Source organism: Solea solea, chromosome 1, assembly GCF_958295425.1.
Source record: "Solea solea chromosome 1, fSolSol10.1, whole genome shotgun sequence".
Classification (NCBI taxonomy): Eukaryota; Metazoa; Chordata; class Actinopteri; order Pleuronectiformes; family Soleidae; genus Solea; species Solea solea.
This window is the reverse complement of record NC_081134.1, coordinates 691,867-716,856: the sequence shown is the minus strand read 5'-3', so window position 1 is coordinate 716,856 and position 24,990 is coordinate 691,867. Positions and strand designations below refer to the sequence as shown.

The following is a 24,990-nucleotide window of genomic DNA, read 5'->3' as shown; positions in this document are numbered from 1 at the left end:
CCACTACATCTATACTTACAGGTGTATGCACATGTAAACAACAGGTAAACAACTGTCTACGCTGCAAAGAAACCTAATGAAAGAGTGAAAAGGTTAAAGGTACTCCTCCACAATGGTGTAGGAATCACACATCTAAAAACAACTATATATATGTATATGTATATCTATATATATATATATATATATATATGTATATATACTGTATATACATATGTATATGTGTATGTGTAAGTATAAACCCGTGTACCATGACTTCCTGTTGAAACATTCATGCATAATGAACAATGAATTCCAGGGTGAACCCCACCTTTAGCTCCGTGTCAGCTGGGATCATGTGGTCCACAGTGAATGAATGAATGAATGAATTTATATTTTGAATTCCACACTCATCAAAGCTCATTGGCTGAATCCATCCACCACTTTTACCAATTCACTGTTCACTGACCCATGTCTGATACCAGTGTGTGTGTGTGTGTGTGTGTGTGTGTGGTTGCTGGGCAGCGAGACTAAGAGAGAGAGTGAAGTCACAGAGAGAGAGAGAGAGAGAGAGAGACTGACAGGAGTGAGTGTGTGTGTGTGTGTGTGTGTGTGTGTACATAATCTATTAATTAAAGGCGAGGCAGCAAAACGAATGTGGAACCTTTTCCCGTGTGATATCTCTGTCCACACCGCCCCCACTACCCCTCACCCCCACTGCCCCTCACCCACACTCACACTCTCCAGGTAGGCAGAAGACACACACACACACACACACACACACACAATGAAACGTCTATAGAGAGATTATAAAACCAAATCTTGCAGATTGCCATATAAAAAGGTAATTTATGATATTAAACTGACTTTTATCTATATGCAAATGAGTCCCCCCCCCCCTCCCATCACCTATCTGAATAATTTATATGAAGTTTTTTTTGGGGGGGGGGGGGGTGTGTGAAGGATTGAAGTGAAGCGAGTGTCTAAAATAACCCAGTTATGCCATAAAGAAGACTATTAACTTCATCTTCTTTTGCGCTCTTCATCTTTCAATTCAATTTTTCTTTCCCCGGGTTTATTTCTTTGGGTGACACCAATAGCTTTCCCTGCAGGTAGCTCAGCGACAGGAGCTAACACTCACAGCTTATTGCTCTTTTCCCACATACATATTATACATTTTAAACCCTTTGGCAATTCCCTCCTCCATTCCTTCCCTTTTTTGAAACATCAGTTGTCGTGGCGATGAGGCGCAGCAGGCTCCTCCAGGCTGAATGTCATACACAGAGACATCAGGCGGCTGTTGGTAATTTCATCTCCCACACTGTCTGTTTGTTGTCACTGCTCATGTCGTATCAGCGACGACGAGCGTGTGCGATACCTGAGCTGTCTGTCAGTCTGCTGTGAGACAGGCAGCCCCAGTATCTGCTGATCGTCATCGGCCTTCTCACCACCAACACGCTCGTGGAGGATCTCAAACATCACGCAGAAGGGTCAGACACAGAAGCAGCATGCAGCATTATTATAATTATTATTATTATTATTTATTCTGTAAACTGCCTCTAACGTACAGTAGTTCAGTGAATCATATTCATATCTCATACTCATATTTAAAGCTGCAGTGTGTGACGTATATAAACAAATATCTCTTACATTAAATCCATGTGTCCATGTTTACACAAGTCATCGGATTAAAAGTCCGATCAGGAAAAAACAAACCGATAAAGCAGACGGAGGATTTATGCTGATCATCATCACATGATCCGGTTCTGACTTCCTGGTTTGGTGTCATCACGTGTCTGATCCACGTAAACGCCACATTTTTCTCTTTTGTTACAAACACAAAAGTCACAGATGTGGAAGAGAAGGAAAACGAGACGGTGAAGATTCCTCTGCCTGATGATCAGACGACTTCATGTTGTCTCCATGTTTCTCAGTCTCCACATGTTTAATGTCACGTTACATCGAGACAGACGGAGGCAACAGTGAGACGACTGCAAACAGGTGGGAGTTTGAGATAAGATAAACACATGTGTCCATCAACCAGACCCATGTCCCCGCCCTCCACTGCTCTGCTGCTGTATAAGCACAAACGCTCCCTCAGTCAGCTCTGATATCAAGATGTTTGCAGGATGTCCTTCAAGCCGTGTGAAGGACATCAGGATGTCTGATATTTGTTTTTAAAGTGTGTATTTTTATGAAGAGAAGATGGATGATGTGAATCAGGCAGTGAGGCAGAACTTCTCTTCCACGGCAGAACGACAGCGAAGCACGAGCATCATGTGACTGATGACATTTCTGACAGTCGTCTCGCTAAGCTAACTGGCTAGTTAGCGGGTCAAATGAACATCAACAGTGATTTAAAGCTGTAAAACGTTAATATTAACGATTACATATGTTATGTGTTTGCTGTAACGTTATAACAGCGATGTCATGTTTGAATAGGAAACGTGATAACGCTAATGTTTATTCATATATATATATTCATAGTTTTTAGTTCTATTTTACATAAACACTAAACAAAGTTCATGATAATTGTCTTTATTTGTCTTTATTTTGATGATGGTTCTTTAAGTGCAGCTGCGTGCTGGTGACGTGAGGATCCGATTAGTCGACTAATGCAAAAACTTTACAAAAAAACTTTTTTGTAAAACTTTACTTCCGTTCCTGTCGGGGATCCCAGCTCACCTCTGCCCCGCCCCTGCTCCACCCCGCCGGTGTAAGCGCCCTCGTAAACGAAGCGTCCCGCTCGTGAGACTGAAGTTCTAGCTTTTGGAGTCAGTGTGGAGCGTTTGTTTGTCCCCGCTCGCTGGAGCCAGTTGGAGCCTGTTGGTGCCTGGCTGGTTCATGAGGTGTCCAGGCCCCGCGGACCCCTCTGTCCCCGCGGACCCCGCCGGCTCCTGCCAGGGTTAGCATGGCTAATGCTAACTCGATCTGTAGCAAACAAAAGTTTTAAGTTTTATAAGTTTTAAGGATTTCTTCTGTTTCCGGTGATTGGATTTCCTGTGAGTGTCGGTGAGTCCAGGATTGTTGTTACTGTGTGTGTGTGTGTGTGTGTGTGTGTGTGTGTGTGGAGACACATGAACGTGGACACACTTGATCTTGTTGTATCTGCAGAGTTGACTCTTAACTTTTTACATTTGAATGAAAACAAAGAAGTGACAGTTTCTGGTGGTACCGCTGGGACCCCTCCTGTAGATCTGGGTCCTTTGGACCATCACAAACCTGGGAGTAAAAATAGACTCCGATCTTAAGTTTGACAGTCACATCAGGACTGTGGTGAAATCATTGTGATGCCGCTGGCTGAAATAAACCAGGTCTTTGTGACGAGTAATCCACACGTGTCACCTCTCAGCTGGATTACTGTAATGCACTTTATGTGGGGGTCAGTGGGTCGTCCATCACTCGTCCCTGCCTGAGCTTCTATACCTTTTATTTATTCTTCTGTACATGACTTTGGTTCACTGTGGTTGTTTTAAAGTGCTTGGATTGGATTGGATAATATGTCAAATGTTTCCTCCCTTGATCCCTTTAGCTGTTTATTCCATAAAGTGTCAGAGAATCATTGTTCATTGTTTCCCGGTCCTCAAAATGAATTCTTTAAGTCAAATGTGTTGATGTGATGTTGATGCAAAGATGTTCAATCCACTGTCATAGCTCCACATATTCACATTTAAGAAGCTGAAGTCACAGTTCTTTATTAAAGAATTTTAAAGTAAATTATTCAATACAAAAATAAATAGTGATTCATTTACTAGTGGCCACACGGTTGCTGTCGTGGTTAGCACTCTTGCCTTGGCAGAGACCCGGGTTCGAGCCCCGGTTGGAACAAGGGTTTTTCTGCATGGAGTTTGCATGTTCTGTGTGTGTGTGTGTGTGTGTGTGTGTGTGGGTTTTCTCCGGGTTCTCCGGGTTCTTCGGCTTCCTCCCACAGTCCAGAAACATGCAGTAGGAGGGGATTAGGTCAATTGGTCACTCTAAATTGACTGTAGGTGCGAGAGTGAGAGTGAATGGTTGTTTGTCTCGATGTGTGTGGCCCTGTGATGAACTGCTGAACTGTCCAGGATGTGAATGTTTGTTGGTAATCCTGATTTGTGGCACGTTTCAGTGTGTTGACTACGACTGATCAATAAATAAATGATGATATTTTAGACATTTTCTTGGTAATTGTTGGAGATGAACCACGTTTTCAGGATTGTTAAGTCTTTTTAACTGATCTACAGTTCGGCGTTGTTGGTTTTGATTCTTGTGCCTCTTCCTGTGACGGCGTCACACATAGTGTCGGCTCAAAAAAAAGTACCAGGTACTATTGCTAATGGAAAAGCAATATAACGTAGTCGTGCTAGTGGAAACACGCCATACGACAGCCGTACGTACAATGTTTTTGTTCTTAACCTGCTCTCAAACCCCTGACCAATCCACCATCTGCTGAAGTACCAGAAATACTTTAAAACGACGTCAAACACATGACATGTTTGAACGAAATCATCACAGGCAAACATGTCTTCTGTATAGAATGTACAAATGTAACGTTTACCAGAAGAAGAAAAGTTTTATGGTATGTTAGATAGTGTCAAAGTCAACTGGGATTTCCAGCCAGAGAGAAGACGTGGTTGTTCAGCAGTGATGTCACTGTGGTGTCTCTGCTCTGCTGTGGCCAAGTCCCTGTCACTTCCACTTTAAGCCTAGATCTTGGTTCTTTATCGTCAAGCATCAAGTTGGTCGACCTCAGTGATCTCAGTAGTAGTGAGGAAGTGCACTAACTCAATTACATCAAAGGGTGCCAGCCCTTTTAACATCTTTAAAACAAGCCATAAAGTCTTAAAATGATTGATTTTAACACCACTCTCGCAGATGCAGAGAGCGGTGAGAGATTTTTGTCCCTCATGAATGATCCTTGGCTGAATCAGGACATCAGCTCAGAGACCACACCACGGCCAAAAGTCTCATTTGTGAGATGGAACTTATCTGTTACACATTACTGTTCATGTTCAAGTTGTTTTCTGCTTTGTTCTTTAAAACATGGTGAGGGTGCGTGACGACCTGGTCATCAGATGGTCCCAGTGAACACCAGCACACTTCCTGCTTTGATTCCAGAGCAGCTTTGTTGCAGAAACTCCTCCTCTCGCGCTCTGGCTCAGAGAATCTCAGTGTTTTGCCAAAACCAAATGAAAGTGGCTGCTGGAATCCATCTGCAGCTGTCAGCTTTTTACTGTGGCTGTGTCACTGACAGACGTGCTTTATCTCCGCAGCAACACGCTGTCTCTGCCGCTGCGACTGAAGATGTGTGTGTGTGTGAGTGTGTGAGGGAGGGGTTAAAAGGGTCAGTTTGTAAATGACACAAATTCACCATGTGTCTGTGGTCACATGGTGACAAGAGCTCAGGTCAGAGAGTCTTCATCCACAGTTGTAACTACACTTAAAATTATGAGCTGTGTTATGAACGAAACAAATAAAACACGCCGGTATATTTAAAAAACAAACATGTTTTTTAATACAATTAGAAATTTTGTGATGTTGCAAATGTAACAAAAATATGTAACGTTAAAAAACCTTAATAAAATATGTTAAAAATAAAATGACTAGATCAGTGTTTTGACAACACATTTTGATTCAGTTTTAGTTACACTTTTAAATGTCATTTAGTTTTAGTCACAGTTTAGTTTTAATTAAATATAATCTTTCGACTGTAAATTTAGTCGACTAAAGATGTTTGTTTGTTAAAACCCAAACTCAAATAGTGCAATGTCACACAACTTCACTACTGTGAACAGTCAATATACCGTCGTCTTCTTTGTGATGAGACTACATTGTCTTTTCTAACTCTCTCTGCCTGAAGCTAAAGCAAGTACGACAAAAAGAATAAGAAACAACGATGAGGTCATAATGCTGTAGACTACATCATTCACATTTACTGACCATTAATGTACCAGAGAGTCTGTTTAATACGACATTCCTCAGCACTTAGAGAAACCAGAGTTCACAAATGAGAGCAGCATCGATTGTGTTTGGCCTGTCAAGACCGACACGTTACTGAGGCTCAGTACAGAAACAAAGAAACGTCCCCCGACATCTGAACACTGACTACACACACACACACACACACACACACACACACACACGCACACACACACAACAAAGTGATTGGACTCAAAGCTGTGAGAGAATCAAACAGTAAAAGCATGTTTTATATTTGTCGATGGCAGATTTCAGAGTTGAGTCAGTGAACAAGTTAAATACAGATTGTGTAAATGTGTGATAACATAACTCTTGAGGATTGTCTGTGTGTTTCAGAGACACTGCAGTCATAGTGTGCTACTTTATGAGATTGTGAAAAACACATCCAGTCTGCTGCTGAGCCTTGCTTTTGGTTCACTACTTTTAAATGAATGTTTTAATAATTGAGTAAGACATTAGAGATACACACAAATCACTGTTACAGATGATTTAAATGTGCTGTGAACCCAAATACATGTGTGTTATGCTCTTCCTTCCTCATTATGTCACATCAAACTCTTAAAAAGACCCATAAGAGTCACTTTGATGGCGAATAAAACCTGCGATATTTGCAAGACTCATTGTTTAACAATAATAATCCTTATACATCAAATTAAAATAGCACTTTTCAAGACTCTGGAGGAAATTCAGTGTGTGCATGAACTGTCCTCGCGCTCCCAACTCACTCTGCACGTGGTTCAAAAATCTGGAGCGCACGTGCAGCCTGCGAGTTGCGTAAATGACGCCATGAGCGCGATGCACGGAAGTATACCAAGACCTTTACACTGCAGTTTTGCCATTAACCCATTCACTCACAATACAGCACTTAGTACTTGTTACTTAGTAACATCTCATTAAGAGTGGTAGCCTGGTGCAGCAAAACTTTACATTTTTTACTTTTCCAACTTTGCTTTTTAGTCTTTTTTTCTCCACTTTAAACAGTGTAACATGGACATGGAGTACTCTGTGCTTGCTGTGGCTCTTTTCATATGTTTTGTGAGTAGCACTGTTGAGTTACTGGTCCATACTTTTCTGTGTGGAGTTTGCATGTTCTCCTCATGTGTGTGTGTGGGTTTTCCTGAATGGTCTCTATATGTTTGCCCTGAGATGGATTGGTGACCTGGCTCCTCCCACAGTTGGTAAACGATATAGTTTGTTACAACAGTTGTAAAATAAGGTGTATTTGTGATAGTGGTGAACTCTTCAGATCAGGTACATAGGTACTCAGATCAGTGTGTGTGTGTGTGTGTGTGTGTGTGTGTGTCTGCCACGACATCGTCTCTGTGAACAGTTCCACGCGTGTCACCGTTGCTTTGTCTGCTCGGTGGTTTGAGCGACGTCCTCTCAGCGAGCAGTGGAGCGAGCGGAGGACGCTGCTCCGCTGCTCACATTTCATTTCATGGGGCTCTGTATGAAAGTCATGAACACAGGGCTGATGTTTTAATTCCCATTATTGCCCAGAGGCCGGCTGTGATCATGTGTGAGTCCCACTCGCCATAATGAGGCTCCAGCAGACTCTCAGAGGTTAGCAGAGGTGCCATCTCGACGCCAGTGGCTAATTGATGATTATGTACAGTACAAGGTCTGGGCAGAATCATTCATTTTAATGGGATGATTATTGGCAGGAAAGACATGTGGCAGAGAGGCCCTTACGGTGGCCTCTGAGGGACAGTCTGACACCCGAGGGGTTTACATCAGTGAGTGAGGTGACTTCACCATGGTGATCTAATCTCCTGGCAGGAACTATCAGGAGAATGAAAACAAGTTTAATTTCCTGTGTCTTAGAGCCAGGATATGTACTTTGCTGTGGAGAGGTGTTACCGAGGCCAACGGGAGAAAAAAGAAAAGGCAGCAGACACACAGGCAGACGCTGCAGATATTATCACATTTAATATTTCTCTCCATCTAACCACACTGCTGCTCTAATTGGATCCATAGTGTCGGATATCTGCTGCTTTATTATCTATCTGTTGAGCATTGCATGCACAGGGCTGTGAGCTCCACGCTGATATCTTATTATCCTGAGAACACGGGGACAAACAAAGACGTGATTTCACAGCATTAACAGGCTCCAAAACACCAGTTACCCACGTACATCGGACCAAGTGTGCAGCTCTGCCGCCGCCGCCGCCGCCGCCGCCACTGTCCTCATTAAAGATGCTTTTTCTTTGCATTGTCTTATACTCGTGTATAGCCATTCATTTAAAGCCAGACATACAGTTTGTTTTGTTTCTAACCTTTGGAAGTATAGCGTTCACTTTTTAAATTGAAAAAAAGCTGTTTTCTGAGATCATTTTTCTCCTTTTTTTTCTGAATTGATATAATTGTCTCAAACCCAAAATGAGGTTAAACAATCAGGACATTAAGTATCAGAATAACTTATAGAAAAAAATGGAAATGTATTTAAATGAAAAAAATAATTAGTTCATTTCAGACAAGCAGGAAATCATTTTCTATAAAAAAAGTATATTGCGCTTCAAAAATAGAAGAAAGGCATTTTTTAAATTAACTCTTTTTTTGTCTTAATTTGTTAATTAAAAAATAGAACACATTTTCTTAGGAACATATACAGTTAATTCAAATTATTATTACTATTTATTTTTATTTATATGTATAATTATCTTGTTAATTTAGAAAAACAGAACTTTCTTTCTCAGGTGAATGCAATAATAAGATAAAATAATAAAATAAATATAAGAATATAGAAGATACTATAGAAGAATTACAAACAATACAAAACTAAATAATATATAATATATTATGAGAAACATAGCATGACAAGTATAATCCCATCATTCTATAGCATATGCACCATAATATCAGTATTAACACGACCTCATTGATCAAATGTTCTTTTATTTTTGGGTCAGTGCTGTTTCGTGTAACTTAAATATAAACAAATCCATTTAAAGATGCATCATTGTAGTCAGTGTTGTAAATGGCTGCTTTCACTCTTGGAACAGTCAATATGTGATGAAGAGTCAATAAATATTTGTGTCTTAGCAGAGTCCACGCTTCCTCGCGTCTGTCCACCGCTCACACCAGAGGCGCTCTCTTCCTGCGCTCCTGTGGCGATGCTTTAACAAGGTTTCCACGGCGATACAATCCAAAACAAAATGCTGGTCTAATAGGTGCTGGTTAATAAGTTTATTTCAGGCACATGCTCCAGTGCCTTTATATTAGCACTCACAGGGGTCTTGTGTTCTCAGGGGCTTTAGTGAAAAAATGAAATGAACAATACTTTGTGCTAATGAAGCTGCAAAGGGAATATTAGAGGAAGAGGTTGATCAAAGAGAGAGTTTATCATTTTACTTCACATGGTGTGGCTTGATTTTTTATTTCCACATGAAGAATCAACACATAGTATTTCATCATGTGATATAAGTGTGTGAGCAAAACCCAGAAGTCATAACATCATATGAAATGTGCTGTTTGGTTGTTACAGTCAGAAGAGTTTGTATATCATGACTTCTCCAGCTGAAACCAGACACAAAACAGATGCTGCTTTTACAGAAGCGTGTTCATCACGTCAAAGTCTCAACACTGAGATCAAGAAAAAGAAAACGCTCTCACTCTGATTCAGCTTCTTTAATTCACACAGACAATTCACATTCACTGAGCTCAGTAAGTGAAATACAGTTTAAAAAAGAAAGAAAATAAATAAAGGTGACCTAACATCATGTTCTTTTGCACTCTGATCAATTCATTCATAATGAAAACATGAAAGTAACACTGCAGTGAAAGCTACAATCCACACGGAGAGAAATCCACTTCCTGGTTAAGCTAAGCTCGATGATTTCCGGTTTAGTTTGAAATGATACGCCTTTTTAATTCAAGGCCATTTTCAATCCCTCAGGGTTAACCATGAAAACGACTTCTTAAAGACAATGTAATATACCTTAAAAATTCATATTAAAACTTTCGCCCAAGCTTCTTGTAAGTAACCGAGGTGACGCATCATAAATATAATACATTATCTAAACTAAACAGAATGCTTTTTAAGCTAACAGCTACATTTAGCTAATAATACAATAAATACAATGACATTAGAAAATAAAGTTGCTTTTGCTTTGCCTACTCAGTGTTCACTGAGCTTGTGTTAATAAAATAAAATAAATAAAATAAAATAAAATTCTGTGAAGAGATTCATTTAAAAAAATAAATAAAAATAATGAGTACTAAACGTCATTTATGTTGTGTTCCTGTCGACTGAATGTTGACACTGCACAGAACACAGTGTGAAAGTGATGAAAGTCCTTCAGTACGAGATATTAAAGGAATTCTGCACAAGGAAATGTGACGTGTGACTCTGTGAATGTTGAGTTCCCTCGTGACGACCTCCTCTCACCGTCGAGTGGAACAAAAGCTCCACTTATAAGAAGTCATACACTTCAAGTAAGATGTTGAAATAGTGCATATAGAGGCGGACAAAGGGATTTCAAAGCAGTGCACTGTGGCTTTAATAGCATGTAAGCACTGTAAGCTCTGTGAGGAGATCCTCATTATACACCAGGTTAAACTGCTGGAAATGTTCCACATGTTCCACGTGTTCCACAAAGATTAGAACTCACACAGTCCATACAAGGAGCGACGTTACACAACCAGCATATACAGTATGTAACTGCTGGAAATCCTCTCACTCCGGACTCTGACACTTTGAAAAGAGGGAGAAAAGTTTTTTTTATTCCCTTTTTTAAAGAAACACAATTGTAGTTGCACAGTCTGATTCATTTAATGTGGCCCTCCTGCAGGGAGCACGTTCCCCAGAGACACCGTCTGGGTTTGTTAGCTAATTGGGATGATTTAAGCAGAGAAATGTGTGTGTGTGTGTGTGTGTGTGTGTGGGGGGGGAGGAGTCTGGCTCGCTGGAAGGAAACCAAACATTTACATGCTCATTATCATCCGTCTGCACTCTAAAAATAACATGTGGCCATCACAGGGTTATGGAAGTGTTATTGAGACAACGCACATCCTTACACCTTCTAAATCCATAAACCCACGTCACAACACAACTTTAGCTTTTTTTAAATAAATCAATGATGGTGAATATGTCATGTTTATATGTCGTACTGCAAAATGAATTCTGACCACATCCATGCTGGGAAATCACCACAAATAATAACAAAGAATACGAGGATTTCCCCGACGATCACAGATATTTTAAGATGATGCAACAAAACACGTGAAAAGTACGACACAGAGACCGAGCTCTTTAAAAACGACGGTCAGGGACAAGCTGGACTTTCACTCACACACACACACACACACACACACACACACACTCTTATAATAATAGTAAACACTCTTTTCCTTCATGGCTGTCAGACGTCGTTTTAACATAATCAATACAAAATATAACAAAAGGTTTCCCCCCCCCCACACCAAAATGGAACTTATTTTATATTCTAAAATGTGTATTCTTTCGTTTGATAGCTTGTGGATTTGATCACAACATAAATCATTTTTTCTTACATATTTGGACAACTGAAATCCTACAGCTATAATGACAGCTGTACTATGACGCATCATTAAAAAAGACAAAAACAGTGTGAAACTTGACTCTGCTTTTATCTGATATTGGTTGATCCTTTTCGATTGGTTTAGTCTGTGTACAGTGTGACATGTTGCTTTGGATGTCACATGACGTGTCAAATCACATGTCATTAATAACCACCCTGCTCTCCATCATTAGACACTCACAAATACTATTTTTAAAGTTTAGCAGAGAGCCAAACTGTTGATCAGATTGATGTATAATCAGCTTGTGGCTGAGCTGCAGTGAAACCATCAGCTCTATGTGAGGGACACTATGCTAGACTAGACTCCCGATGGCATGGAGCTCTGACCTTGAAAGCGACCTTGGCGTGCCACCTCCTCATGTTGAACAAACCGTAGACGTCGTTTCCCCTCATAAAAGCACAATATCCATGATTTGCATGGGACGGCTGGACCAAGGCCAGGCAGACTGAATATTATGTGGCTGTGGAGGGAGCAGCTGGAGGCTTGGATGAATTGCACTGAATGGAGAGCAGGGTGCTGCTGCTGATGATGATGATGATGATGATGATGATGATAGCACATAGGATAACAAGGCAGCTCCCAGACAGACTGGAGGTGGAGACTGAGACTGTGGCTGGTAACACTGTTAATGTAGAGAGAACAGAAGGAGACATTTGAGCACAGAGAGCAAAGGGATGGATTAAAAGTTTCCTTTTCACCCTAACTTTTGAAAGTAGATTTTCTTTTTTGTTCAGCTGACAGCTAAATACAGTAACTGGTGACTCGCAATGAGTCACACTTTTGTGGAGGAGCGGTAATAGCTGAAATAAACATGATGTTTGTCAAAGCAAGTGTGTGCTGCACTTTGCCAAACTAACATTCTGTTGTAGGTTTAGAATTTGCAGCTGAGGAAACAATCTCTGAACAGCAATCATGATCTGCACTTTTTTAATGGACCTTGTACCGAGGGCATCCTTTCAACTGTGCGTGAAAGGAGCACGAAAACAAAGATTACCATAAAAAAGATCTCACACATGCCGGACCCTGCCGAGGACAGACTATTTTGTTAAGCTCTAACATCTTGTCCATTGCTACCATTTGCATCCGTCCTTCTCCTCCTGCTAGTTATGTTCATGAGCAGAGAGGATTCTGAGTTATCTCCATATAAAGTGCTTGTTTTTGCCAATAAATGGCTCCAATTGTTATTGTGAGCCCCAAAATGCAGTGGTTGCGGGACGGTTGCATAGTATCTCCGATCCGGCGTCAGTTTACTTTTCAGAATAAAACATAGAACAATCTCTCTTGTCTCCGCTGTGACTCGCAGCGTTGTTTCTGCTCGGCTGTGTTGCATTCACTGATGCTCGTAAAATCAGCTCGCTCACTCTCGCTCTCCTCTCACTGAATTCACACACACACACACACACACACATTGCTCTGTCTCTAATATTGTTAGGGACCTGTTTCCACTGTGAGAGTGAGCAGGCGGATTTTACGAGCATCAGTGAACGCATCACAGGTGGAAAAATACCGTAATTCCCCTTTAATGTGATGTAGACATTTCCCTTGTTTGGTATTTGCTTTATAACATTTTAGTGCAAAGAGCTCTCTCTGGTTTTCTCACTGCAGACTTGAACTATTCTCTAATATACACACTGTACACAATCATTACCCTGCACCAAAGTCTTATAATCCAGCCTCAGACACTGATACTTAATAATGATGAATAATGATAGACTCAGTGTTTTTGTAATTGTATCAGGGTGATAATTATTTCTGTGGTTTCATTTGATTGAGCTGTGTATTGAGATCTAAGGTGGATAAACCTGCACAACAGTCTAGTGTTAATGTTTTATTTCATTTGGAAGTGAATGTGTGTTTCCACGACGATGACGGCAAACCATTAATTGTGTTATTGTTATTTCATAGTCTGGTGAATCAGAGTATTCTGCTGTTGTATCTGACTGAGATACAATCATTGTGAGTGACAGCTGAGCTTGAGTCGGCGAGTGGTGACGAGGAAGCAGCTCGATGTAAAATAAGAAAAGCTGATTTATTTAAAACTGACAGTTACAGTCGCTTTAATTAGTCAAGGTTCAAGATGCAGCCAGGGAAACAAAGTTACTCATATGAGTGAAAATAATAGATTTACTTGGTAATTATCTACAAAACGAAACCTAAAACAGAAACAAACTGATCTGTTTTCATCCGCGCTGCCTTCACTGTAGTTCTGACTGAATCTGTCATCACAGAAAGCTTCTTTATAGTGTGAAGAAAACACCTTTAATCAACGAAGCATGAAGCTGGGATAGGCGACATCATGAGAAACATCATCAGCTGTTGATGGTTTGGGATGGAGGCTGATTATTCTATGCCTCTCCACCAGATGAGCACAGACACTTTCACACACTTCATACAGAGCAGGTGACCCGAGGCATAAGCTCCGCCTATCATGACACACATGTTGTCGAGGCTTGCTAATGCTCGACTGCATCTCGCTCTCATTTGAAATTGATGGTATGTGGGAATGGTGTGGCCGCCTCCCACTTCCATGTAGATGAGCAGGCCTCTGATAGACAACCTCGTTATCTCATAACAACATTTGCTCTCCACACAACTGCAGAAGTGATGTACATGTTCATGACGTCTGATCTGCACTGTGATTGGTCAAAGACTTCTGTCACGGTAAACAGAGTCTAGACGAGGTGCAGCAGTCTGAAAGGTTATTATCATTATTATTATTGTTGTTGTTGTTGTTGTTGTTGTTGTTGTTATTATTTTTATTATCATTATTACTATTATTATTGTTGTGATTATCATTATTATTATTATTATTATTATTATTTATGTTATTATTATTATCATTATCATTATCATTATCATTATTATTATCATTATTATTATTATTATTATTATTGATATTATTATCATTATCATTATTATTATTATTGATGTTATTATTATTATCATTATTGTTACTATTATTGATGTTATTATTATTATTATTATCATTATCATTATTGTTATTATTGATGGAAGTCTCCTAACATATGTTGCCTGCCCCACCTTTAACACCACAGAATACAGATCATTTGTCGTAAGTAAAGGAAGTTTCACTTTGCTGCTGAACACATAATGTTTTTCTTGCAGTGTTACTGTGTTGCTCAGTAGCTACAATTAAAAAAAGATGCCTATAGTGTATAATATAGATTTATTTAACAAGCATATTTACATGTAAAGAAGCCTAAGGATGTACAGTATCCAAGTAACAACAACAACAACAACAACAACAACAAAAGTTTTCCATGAAGTGCGTACCTACTGCTCTGAGGCACACTACTGTCTGTAATTAGCGTCTAATTACCGGTTGAGGTGTTAAACATGAGGGAAGGTGAGTCTGGAAGACCTTTATCAGCAGGGCATCCACAAATTGGACAGCTTCACAATTAACTAGCATCTTCTTCATTCCAGCTTTGCTACGTAAGTGCCATGAGATCTCAATCACCGCCCTCTGATGCCTGAGCCTCACAACCAAGGACAAAGGTGACTCAGGTGACTTTGAACATGGTCGTTGGTGTCAGTGTTTTAGAAACACACACAGTCATTTCTAAGGTTTACAGAGAATGGTGTGAAGAAGAAGAAGAGAATATGCCCTGCTGAGGTCAGAGGTCAGACGTCAGAGAAGAATGTCCACACTTCCAGACGATAAGAAAGCAACGGTATAAACCAAGTTATGCAGGAGATCATCTCGGAATATGTTCAAGACCTTGAACCTTGGTTGCCACTACAGCCATTTATGTATCAGTGAGCATACACATAATATATATGTATATATATATATATATATATATATATATAAGTGCTGTCAAACGATTAAAATATTTAATCGCAATTAATGCGATTAATCGCGATCCACTTTTCTATGTTGATAAGAGCATTAAAATGAGGAGAAACAATGGGACAAAATGAAATCAAGGGGCATTTAGAATGGATAAAAATGTGCGATTAAATGCGATTAATACATATATATATATATATATATATATACATATATATCAATGTATCCAGCCTTATTGGTGGGCTCTAAAGAATGAATAGTTGGTCATACATGGAGGTGGAGTGGAAAGTTGAGTGCATAATTTTGCATAGAAAGATTCTCTGTCTTAGTTTTTAGCGCTGGTTTTTCAGAGAGCTCGAGAACACTGGCACCGGCACATTCCCTCACCTCTGTGCTGCCGGTTAATTGGGGGTTGTGCATTATAGAAGATGTGCATGTTTCCTCCTCAGAGTTCCCACAGAACATTTGCATCTTTTAGAATCACCTGTGACTTTCCTCCCCAAACAGCTTCCAACCGACTAGAATTTGTTAGCAAGAGTGAAATGTGAATTTTCAGAGCTCGACTCCCACATGAGTCCATGCTGATTTATTCTCTTTGTCCGCTCAGCCCGACATAGCGGCGGCGGACGGTATCTCTGAGTCTTCAAGGAAGAGGGATTCCTTTAGTGACTTTATCATAGATTTACCAATATATGTGACGCCGTGCTCTGGAGGTGGTACATTTGTTCTGTTTGCTTTATCTCGATTTCAGACGTGGCATCTTTGTTCTACAGAGGAAGGGCAGATTGATTGATCTGCCAAGAGGCAGAAAAAAGTGAAGTCAATGCAAAGTCCCTCAGCTGTTAGAGGAAAAAAGAAGATTTCCTTCCATGAATATGGAAGAATAAAGAAGTGAGAAGCTTACAAAGGATGGGAATGTGTTTGATACAAATGCCCTATGGCACCTAGCATTCATACTACAGTGCCTTATCACAGGCATCTGGTAACACACACACACACACACACACACACACACACACACACACACACACACACACACGTGCCTTGTCAAGAGTGTAATTTCTGAGATATTATTGTGAACATTTCATATTTCATTAAAGTTGTTGAATACTTTTCATAAAAGCTTGAACTTTAAAAGCGGAATCATTTGAAATCCTTATTAGAAATGATTTTTAACCTTTTCTACACAACCATGGATCCATCGTTAAAGATCTGCTTCAGTAAATGTCATATTTGATCAAAAGCCCAATGTCAGATTGAGAAATTAAACGCTTATGAATGGAAGCCATTAACATTTTTAATTTGTGGTTTCTTTTAGGTTTCACTAAACCAAAGACCTATGATGTAATACATATCTCAAATGTGAAATTGTAGAAGTTGAATTTCGGCCGTTTTCATAATTTTTCCACCCCCTCACTTTTCCTTTCGTCTCAGAACTTTCTCTCTTTTGTCGGCTTGTCACAATTTATGAGAGAAGATATGAGCGTCAGGTATTACTGTCTGTTCTAAACATCAAGCTTTCTTACAGCTTGTTCTGTGTGTGCAGTGAAGATGATTTAACGTGAATAAAAAGGCTTACAGATGCTCAGTGAGGCACACAGGCACACAGGTGTTCACAGGAACAAAAAGCAGAAGCACAAGGAAACTAAACAGCAGCACAAACTGACACAGAAGCAAAGTGATTAAACAAACAATAACAATAATCTAAATGTGTACAGTTTGCACCGGTGGTACAGTGGGACAGTTCTTGATTGTTTGAGGAGGACGAGGCGTTGCTTTGAGACTAAATGCCAGAGGAGTGTTGCAGATTGTGTCATGACATGATTTTAGGAAGGCTGTTAAATGATCATTTTCTTTTTAATCATGAGTAATTGCAGCACTTCAGTAGGATTTAAATAACCGTCATTCCCAAGTATTCCAGTATTTTTTGTTGCATAAAAACTCTCGCTCTCTTTCTCTAAAATGACTCAATGATTGTGGCTCCCCCTGGTGGCACGTCACAGTATATCATTACGCCTGTATGTTGGCGAGCTCGTGACTCGTGTGAAATATGAATGACGTTATATGGATAATGACAAATACTTTTTAGTGAGTGTTTTTTTAATCACGACGCACAACAATGTTGTTTACTGTACAATCATGTTACTCACGATCAAGAAACACAAATCCTAATACGATCATGCTGATGTGCACATCTGTAGACATGGAACTAAGTAACTTTTAGATAAAAAAAAAAAAACGTCTGTTGAATTCAAACTGTTTCCAAATGAGTTCACACTTTCATTTCACTCTATTTTTTTGAATAGAGCAGTGTTCTGTTTCCGTGTCTGTGGAGACACGGAGCGATGTGTTTTATGTCAGGACTGATGGAGGGAGGTGAACTTTAGTTTTATCCACAGTCTCTGAGAGAGAGAGAGAGAGAACCTTTAAAACGTGCTTTTACAGAGGTGAAAGGTCACTGGCCGAGCCGTAACACACACACTTAAGCATGTGTTGCCCTCGATGTGGTAAATAGAGTGTTTAGCATATTGCTTTTACCTCCCGCTGCTGGTGATGGTTTGGATGATAGCGGTTCCTTGTCAGCGCGCCGTGCGTCATCGCGGCCACAGCTGTAGGAGAGGAGCTCAATGAGATGGTGAAAGTGTGGGGCTGATGAGTGGGAGCGGGTGGGGTGGGGGGTTAATCCCTGTACTACTCCATTCCCCGTGGGGAGGGATGGATCAACCAGCATGACACACATCATCTCCAGTTCGCCCTTCCTGCTGTCGCATTTCCCATCAGCCACCGTGGTCTGATCCGCTCTCTCACTTCCAACGGTGAGAGTAACAAATGAGTCTCCGCTCGACTGCTGTGCTTCAACAGTCCTTTTATGTCTTCCTATTAAAATCCATGTGCACATTCTAAAATGTATAAAACACTGGAAAACTATCTCCTCAAGGTTATTTAGATGCTGCTGCTGCTGCTGCTGCTGCTGTGGAATTTTCAGCCTCACCATGAATATGTTCACTTTGTACACCACTCACTCCCTGCACCAAAGTCCATATATATAACATAACATGACTTTATTATAGCATGATTTTATTATAACATGACTTTATTATAACATGATTTTATTATAACATGACTTTATTATAACATGACTTTATTATAACATGACTTTATTATAACATGATTTTATTATAACATGACTTTATTATAACATGACTTTATTATAACATGATTTTATTATAACATGACTTTATTATAGCATGATTTTATTATAACATGACTTTATTATAGCATGACTTTATTATAACATGACTTTATTATAACATGACTTTATTATAACATGACTTGAACAGTCAGGTGGTTTCAAACAGCAGACGGTGTTCAACACACGTCAGAAAGGTCAGATTCAGAGAATATAAAGTGAACAGAGAAAACACACAAAGAGAATAACTATTGATAAATATTGAATTATTATTATTATTATTTTTTTTTTTTTTTACATAAAAATGAAGAAATGAAGTTGTTGAGCTGCGACACAAAGCCTCACCTGAAGTGACAGATTGTTTTCCCAGCAGCAGAGCTGGAGGCTGAGGGGGATGAGTGGAGTGGCAGCAGCCTCCAGCAGTGCTCAGTGGAGGCTTTCTCCTGCAGGCTCAGGGTCATTGACTCCACAGCATTGACTGCAGCTCTTTCCACACGACACTGATGGCAGCGCTCCAACTACTACTACTACTCCAACACACACACACACACACACAAATGCATATATATATATATATATATGGCTGCTGGTTAGAGTTCGGCCAGTGTGACAATATGGAGAATACTTTCTTTAAATATCATAGACATTAGTAGAAATACATTTTACTCAGTTAGTCTTCAAACTGCTAAAATCTCCCAGGTGTGAATGAGTGAGTGAGTGAGGTGGTGAATGGTTATGAGTCTGTGTCTGTGTGTTGGGCCTAAACCCCGCCTTTCACCTGGGAATGGCACCAGCAGCCCGCGACCCTCATGTGGGAGATAAAGCAGTAGATGATGGATGGATGTTTTTTTCTGGTTGTCATTACACTATAATCAGTGGTGACAGTGTGTCAGTGCCTCATAGAGTCAACCGTCTGTTCTGAGAGCAGAAAGATTTTATTTTCCTGTGTGTAAAATTGATCTCGTGTCGAGTGTTTGCTCAATGGTCAGTTCTGACACGTGGTGCGAGAAGAGGCTATCGGAGGTTACCAGAGCAGTGTATGGGCTGGTGCTCATGCTGCCGTTAGAATGTGGAGCATTTCTCAGATTCAGAGGCACAAAACGTGAGCAAAGTCACCCACAATGACCCACAATGCAGTGCAGTAGATACTCGATGGCTCTCCAAAGGGAATGGGAAGTGTGTCAGTTGATGCCTTTACTGTGTACTTGTGAGTTGGCCGTCAGTCTCTGGCTGTAGACTTTTCCAGTATTCCCCAACACTTCAATCAGGATCCTGAACCCCACAGAGAGGTGAGGCTGATTGTCAGTGAATAGATGAGAGCCGAACACTTACAGATGCACAGGATAACGACCTCGGATGAGTAGCCAGAGTAACTTTTCTGGACAGTGGTCAAGTCAAACAACTCTGTTGTTAATAGTAGTTGAAGTAACACAGCTCTGTCCAGGGGGTGAATCTGCAGAGATCAGTGGACGACCCTGGAGAGCCCAGTTGGAGGATGGACAGATGAATAGTGAGGCAGTTGACAGAGTGTGGTGGAAGCAGACTCTGAGAGTATTTGTGCATTCATGTGGTGGTGGTGGCATCACTGGAAACACACCACCAGCTGTGGTGAGAGTTTGGTACATGAGCTGCTGACTCACACAGAATCAATACAGAAGAAAATGTACTCCAGGTTAAATCGTGCATTATTGCATTATCTCTTTGCTTACAGCATCACAACTATAATGTGATGTGAAGTCATCTTCTCTTTCTTCTTTTATCAGTCAGAGGAGCTCTGGATGCTGCTGCTGTATCAGCTTCGTTCACAGGGTATTCTCTCACTGTCTGTCTCACTGTCTGTCTCACTGTCTGTCTCACTGTCTGTCTCACTGTCTGTGAAAAAAAGCCTTTTATGTTTGCTGCACCTTTGCCAGAAATGAACTAGAGGAAAAAATGAAACTTAAAGGCTTGATGTCAGTGGATGATTTTAGGAGAATCCTGGAGACACCTCTGTGTGTACATGTTCTCTCTGATTGATGTGTTTTTTATGATCGTGTGAGGGTTTTTTTAGGATTCTGATCCTGACATTTGATTATTGTGTATGTTTTTATAGTATACTGACCTAACAACAGCTTTAGGTCGCTTTAGCAATATTAGCAGCTCTTGCTACAAAGACTTTGACTGCTCTGTTGACTTTTGAAAGAGCATCTCCATCACCTAGCATTGCACCCGCCCACCATCAAACATTGAAGTGATGCAAACGTGTGAGCGTACTTTAAAAGTGTCTCCATTCTCAATATTAGTGCAAAAACAGTCCACAACAAATCTTCCGATGTTTGATCCAGAACTGTGGCCGCCTGCATGACAGAACACTTTATTGGCTGTTTGGATAAACATCCTCCTGTGTGTTAGTGTCCATGAGGATGACTGATGCTGTGAAGCTGAAAAGCTCATCCAGATGCACACTTTTTAAGCAGAGTTCCCACTCCTTGGTTGACATAATGTTCCAGGACTTTCCAGGGCCAATTCCCTCAAATTCAAGGGCCAAATGTGCTGACACAGCTTAAGATGAGAGGGCAACTTGTAAGAGCTGCTTCACACATGGCGTCCACTTTGATCAAGTGATTATCCTTGAGATCTTGGTCAAGTCAGTCTTTGTCATTTTCTTTGGTGAGACAGAGATCGTATAATTTGTCTCTCGCTCATTGTTCTACATGGAATGTCACATCGATGGTGGAGAGAGACATTGTCCATAAATTGAAAGATTCCTCATGTGGGCAGAAACAATACTGGCAAATATCAATGATTAAAATGTTCAGCATAACAAATGTAAGACGACTAAAGCACCTTCTAAGCGTCTGTGAGGATTTTGGACTTTTGAATTTCGGCAATAAAACATACCAACTTTGAAAGTCACATACACACATAATCTAATGTGGACACCATTCACCATGTGTGTGTGTGTGTGCTGCATCTTTCTACTATAATCACATCAAACTGACAATGAGTGGCTGATGTGTCATTGTGTTATAAAAAAAAGAGACGCCATTATCAGCAAACAAACAGATTATCATTGTAGCCACATGCTAGCCTGAGGCTCCACAGGAGTGTAGAAAAAGCCTTTTAGCCACTAATAACCTCACTGTGGCCCCGAAAGCCATCAATTAATACTCATGGAGCCTTGGCACAATTTCACGGAGCCGCAGAGCCAGGAGGGTCTCACTCTGTTTCTATCTCTACAGGAACATTTTACCTTATAGTGTGTGGATGTCAGAATCAAGCAGATGTCAGTAAAGTGCTCCCTGGGCAGGAGAGGTTGATGAACACTAATGGAAGCAGTTACCTCACCAGGAAAATGGACCACTCAGTGTTGGTGCTGCCATGGTCCATTTGTGCAGAGAGAGAGAGAGAGAGCGAGGGAGAGAGAGAGAGAGAGCAAGAGAGAGAGAGCAAGAGAGAGAGAGAGAGAGAGAGAGAGAGAGAGAGAGAGAGAGAGAGAGAGAGGATCAAGTTGAAATAGAGGCAAATTGAGTGTTTACTCCCTTGGCCTGACCCTGTGTGATGTGACAGTGAGGAACAGCATCCTGAATTTCTGACAGAACTTTTGCTCAGTGTTTCCATCTCTAGCTGCAACACCTGATTTAAAAACCCTCCATTATGATTAAAAGGTGTTTTTAAGATAAAATTGAATATCCATAACTATGTTTGCATAGGTTTATAATCACTTATAACTGTTTTTATGTAACCTTAGATTAAGCCTTTATGTGTATTGTAGGCAAAGGCCACTGTCGTGTTTCTATAATATCCCAAATAGACAAGTGTGGATTTCACATTTTAAAGAGGAATCTTACAAATGGAGAAATACAATATCATTTCTCGTATGCGAAGGTCCCTGAAGATCCTTGACACAATTGGGAAAGGGAGGGTTAACAGAAGAGCAGTCTCACCATTAGATTTTACTGATTCATTAACGCTTGACCTTTAATCTAACGGATACGTAGATAATCACATTCTGACGTGCTGTCAAAATATTATTTATTATATATTAGCAGCATGGTCCTTTCTGCAGAAAAAGGTAACATTATTTATTACTTTACTTTATTCATTAAAACAAGTGCTGAAATTGCACTTCTATGTACTTTTACAGGATAAACACATTTGAAAAACACTAATGCAACTGAAGTGATTTGTACAAAAGTGCTAACATTGTATTTCCATGGCATATTGCATTTTCTCGTGCGTGGAAAACATTATGTTACAGTTGCTGCTGCAGCAGAATGCAGCACTGGTCATGTTGTAAAACTTATTTCGGGTTGAAGGGATAGTTTCGGGTTTTATGAGGGACAACACACACTGCACCCCCAGTACAGAGAAGCAGACAGGGCTACGTTGACAGCGAGTTTACAGCCTCATTGATTTAACTACACAGTCACTTCACAGCCTATAAACGTCTTTGTGGAACTTCAAATGTGGAACAAAGTCTCTCATACTCACTCATACTCATGACTGGCGCGTTGTTTGACAGTTCCTCTTCATTTGTTGTCCTGCAGTTTGATTGGATGGATGCTGTCGGATCAAAACAACGTGGATCTAATTTGATTGGATGTTGTGCCGACAGCGCATACACGCACAGACGCACACATGTACACAATGAAAGATACAGAGTGTTCATTAATAACATACTTTTAATCTTTGGGTCCAAGTGAAGTCACGAGTCACTGACGTTAAAGTCCAAGTCGAGTCTAAAGTCGTTAAATTCAGGAGTCTGACTCAAGTCCAAGTCATGTGACTCGAGTCTGTACATGTGTGATTATAACAAACCCCTATTTTATATTTACTGGAATTTACAAAACATTAAAAAAGAGAACAAATGACCAACAAAGGTTAGTATTTCAGTTGTAGAGTTTCAACTCGAAGGTTGCGGGTTTGATTCCCGGCTCCACTAGTCTACATGCTGATGTGTCCTTGGGCATGTTGCTCCTGATGACGGCAGCGTGTGAACTGGTCTGTAGAGTAACTTAGCTTTGAGTCGAGGGAAGTTCTATAGAAACACAGAGCATTCACATACAGAACTAACTGGACGACAGGGTAACTCTCCTCTCTTATCCCAGGCTTCCACACAGTTATTATTGAGATTAAACTGTATTGTTGACACTTTGACACTCTTTACACCATTACCTCGATGCACCAGGACACAGTGAAAAGCCTCATAATCCATCCAAACTCTTTGTTTTTTTCAAATGGTCCAACTCTCCCTGTTTTACCACATTTCCGTCTCCCGCTCCATCCCTCCAGCCCGCAGGTTTGGCCCAGTGTTTCGTCCTGTGAAACCTTTGACAGGCCTGGTATTTGGCACTGTGCTCATGCTTCCATGCCTGGTGGCAGTGGGCATCCCTCCAGCACCAGCCCCACTGAGCAGGCCTGTCCGTCTGTCTGCCTGCCTGCCTGGAGAAATGAAATTTGGGGAGACATGATGGCACAGTCATCCTCTCCCCGCCCACAGGCTGATTGCATTAGCTGAGAATAAACTCGATTTGGTAACTCTTCTACGGCCATCGGAGAGGAATTGATTTGGATTTAGCCTAACTGGCTCAGCCACATGTCCTCAGCCAACAGGGATGGTTTCTAAGGAGGGGACTCTGGTGGGGTGATGACAGTGGTGGTGGTGGCTGGAATAGGAATTTAACTACCAAGCAGTGAGTCATCATTATATCTTAAAGTGACTATTTGATGGACAGTAAATATTCATAAATATTCCCTTAAATATTCCCCCTTAGATGCAGTTGAGGAATGGATTATTTGGTTCAGATCATGGATCATGGATCATACATGTATTTGTGAACTGGGGTTTCAGGAACATGTATAGATCATAACAAAATGGCAGCACTGTCTATGGAACAAATACATAGATTATGCTCAGGTATGGAAACAAATATGTTTTGAGACACTTTTATCTCAGTTCACCTCATTGTCTCTGTGGCTCTTCATTACATCACATTTCATGTCATTTAGTCGACACTTTTATCCAAAGCGACTTACAAGGGAATTGAGTACAACCTGCCAGCGGTGGAGTGGAACTTGTGACCATGATGTCTCTGCACACGGGGTACCGGTCTTAAAACTGGTCTTCATGGAGGTGACATGCAAACGGCAGCGTTTTTAACCCCTTCTGATCACTTTTTGCAGACTATTTGAGTATTTTCCTAGTGAAGTCTAGATGATGGATGGATGGATTGTGTTTACAAAAGGTGGCAACCTTATTGGTCCATCTAAAGGTTTAGTCTAAGTTTCCATAAAAAGAATGACGACCCCCCTCCCCCACCACCAGCATATCTATATCTATGAGTATTGTAACGGCTTGGTGTGTGGTGTAGTTTCTGCAGCGTGTTTCTGTTGATGCATGTGTTTTGTCTCTGTGCAGATCATTTTTCTTTTGCAGTGTGTTTCTCACGCATGTTTTCCTTTGTGCTTTTGAATCTGCATCGTTGGTGAATATGCAGCTCGTTTCTCCCTCTGC

The 24,990-nt window shown here is 40.6% G+C and overlaps 1 long non-coding RNA gene across 1 annotated transcript in view; it reads left to right on the top strand.

The window, feature by feature from the left end:
• Positions 1-2,744: 2,744 nt before the first annotated feature.
• LOC131470563 (uncharacterized) overlaps positions 2,745-24,990 on the top strand; it is a 41,977-nt gene continuing 19,731 nt past the window's right edge. Inside the window, exon 1 of the long non-coding RNA XR_009241899.1 lies at positions 2,745-2,988. This is a non-coding gene — a long non-coding RNA (uncharacterized LOC131470563). The remainder of the gene's footprint in view (positions 2,989-24,990) is intronic.